At 40.4% G+C, this 2,989-nt stretch overlaps 1 long non-coding RNA gene across 1 annotated transcript; it reads right to left on the reverse strand.

Moving 5' to 3' along the window:
* LOC109721684 lies at nucleotides 2,338–2,989 on the reverse strand. The gene is made up of 3 exons (XR_002219267.1): nucleotides 2,919–2,989; nucleotides 2,681–2,826; nucleotides 2,338–2,518 (listed from the first exon to the last, which is right to left on the reverse strand). It is a non-coding gene; the product is annotated as an uncharacterized LOC109721684 (long non-coding RNA).

Below are 2,989 nucleotides of genomic sequence, written 5' to 3' on the forward strand. Positions count from 1 at the left end.
TGTTCAAGAGATCTTGCTAAATATGCGTTTTTGTGCTTCGATCTTGGTATTAGATCTGTTGTTTTCTTATTCTCTTATATTTCTTCACCTTTTTGGTCACGTTTTGTAAGTTTTTCATCATCAAAACCTAGTTTCACACCGATAATGTGGTTTTCCTAATTTTTGTTGCTTCAACTGTTCATGATTCTCATATTTTGTGGCCCCTAGGATTATCTAGCATTTATATATCAATTTGCTGGATTTTTTTTGGAATAAAAAAAAGGAAAAATTAAGTGTTCTTATGTTCCATTTGTAAAATTCATTATGTTTAACAGTTGATTTTTCGAAAATGTACTCGTGGATTCTTGTGCTTGTGGTCCTTATGGCTGGGGGTGGTCGAGGAAGTAAACGACAGCGCTCTTCCAGTAAACGGCCGGTTGAGCAACAACCGGAGGATGAAGAGAGCGAGTATGCTCCTGGCGACGAATCTGAGGAGGATGAGCCGGACTGGGAGGCTTTTACTCCAGAGGTGTTGGCTAAGGAAAAGGATACTAGAAAAGGAAAGGGGAAAGGACAAGCCATTGATAAAGGGAAAAGGCAAAGCCGTGGATAAAGGAAAAGGAAAGGTATCTGGATATACCGGTCGTCGGAAATCTGGCGGTGTTGAGATTAGAGAACCGGGTTCTGAGCATCCGCGTCTCAGTCTACAGGATGTTCCGTCTGCTCGACGGTCAATGTACTCGTCGAAACATTGTATTGGTGAGCGCGATGTTGGTGTCGCCAGTATCATTGACTGTGTGCCAGGGTTTTAGGATTTATTTGAAAAGGGTAATCTTCATCAGATTTGTGATTTCCCGGAACAAACTGGGTTCTGTTTGGAATTGATTAGAGAATTCTATATGAGAGCAGGTCACTTGAGTGACTCCGACGACGGCCCATATGTATTCCGCACTTCCGTACGTGGTGTGGAGTTATCAATTACTCCTGATATGATAGCGTCTGTGCTAGGAATAGAAGTTAGGACTGAAGGAGTGGAATATCTACAGGCCGGGTTTGACTCACTTCGCGATTGGAACCGTGTCGTGAACACTATTTGCATGCCGGGTACTGAATCAAACGGCATTATAGTTATGTCCAAAGATTTCAGAATGGAGTACAGGTTTCTGAACTTCGTGGTTTGCTACAACATTCTGCCTCTCGCAAACACGAAGATTTTGAGATGGGATCGCATCTTATACATGTATCTATTGGCTCGGCCTGATATTGTAAGTGCGAAAAATATCAACATGAATATCCCATTTTTGATCTGGCGGAGAATGGCGAAGGACATCAAAACTTCTGGACAAAATGAACGGTTGCCATTTCCATTAATTATCATGCGGATTCTGCGACTTCATGACGTGGATGTTCGTTGTACATCATATGAGCATAGTTTGGGAAGGATCAATGAAAGGACGTTCGTGAAATCCTCTATGCAGCTTCGAACTCCGTCCCAGCGTGCTTCTTCCCCTTCTGCTGCTCCACCTCCTGCTGCGGCTACTTCTTCCCATCCTTCCATAGATATTTCTGAGGGGGATGTATCGGTGTCATCAGTCTATCGTGAGCAACAGCGGTTATCTGAGGAGCTTCAAAACTTTCTGCGGAGTAAGCGGCGATACGGAAGGATGTGAGCAAGATGAAGCGTTTACTAAATATGATTTTTGACAAATTAGGGTATTGCCGAGCGGATTTACCCCCAGGGGATGCTTCAGATTAGATGTTGCGGGGTTCCTCTTTTTGTCTTTTTGGCGCTTTCTGACAAAAAGGGGGAGATGGCTTGATACGATGAAGATGGATGGCTCTTGATGATGATGAAGCATTAGTATAGATTTGATTTTTTTTTGTTTTGGTGCACTTTGCATAGTTGTGTACTATTTTGATTTTTTTTTTGTTTTGGTGCACTTTGCATAGTTGTGTAAATTTAGTTTAGATGTTTGCTTAGGTGCTTGACTATGAACTGACTTGGTACTATTTTGACGTTTATGTTTGATTATGTTTGATCTTGATAAGTATACTTGAATCTTGATTTTCGTTTTAAGAATGTTTTTGCAGGAATAATTCAAGACTTCAAGACTCCATGTCTAAGTCATAGAGTCTGTATTAAGGTTGTAAAAGTGTAATTTTCATTTATTGGATCGATCATGCAGGAGATTATCGTTTGGTGATTGCGATGATCTTCTTTTTATTATTTATGAGTTGTGTACGAACTTTGTAATATATTTTGTCACGAAATCGCCAAAGGGGGAGATTGTTAAGGATTTTATAGGTTGGCGGATTTCGTAATGTTGAATGGAGTCTTGAAGAGTTGATNTAATTAGCTCAATAGCCATATTCCTTCAAATTAGCCTCTTTATAAAGTAAGTAATTGATCCATAATCAGAAGTTGAGCAATTACTTTACCTCAAAGCAGCAACTTCAGCAATACTTAATTAAGGCACCAACATAGCAGCTCCAAACTTCCTTAATTAAGGCATCAACATAGCAACATGCCTAAGTTTTCCTGACATTAATTTTCAGCAATTAGAATCCATAACTTAACCCTTTTTTTAATATGTGAACCTACTACTTTTAAACCAGGAACAACACAACCTCTTTCAACTTCACTTTAATTCAGCCCTTATATATCCATATTGTCACTAATACCCTCTCTAAACTCACTTACCTCAATTCGAGGCTCCTCCCACAGTTTTCTTCCTAGCTCCAAAAGCTTCCTTCACAGCTTTTTTTTAAGTCAAGGCTCTCTCCACCCCTTCAATCTGGGCGCCCAACTTCACCAAGCCGCAGCTACTTCTCCGAGCATCAATCCGCCTAGAGAGAAAAAGAGAAAGAAAAAGATGAAGAAGAAAGAGAGAGAGAGAGAGAGAGAGAGAGATCGTGTTACATAGGAATACGTAAGTGACCTGGGCTAAGTGATAAGGATGGACAATTTTCACTTTAACCCTCCAAAACTACAAAACTGCACTTCACCCTG

This window comes from Ananas comosus, linkage group 15 (assembly GCF_001540865.1).
Source record: "Ananas comosus cultivar F153 linkage group 15, ASM154086v1, whole genome shotgun sequence".
Classification (NCBI taxonomy): domain Eukaryota; kingdom Viridiplantae; phylum Streptophyta; class Magnoliopsida; order Poales; family Bromeliaceae; genus Ananas; species Ananas comosus.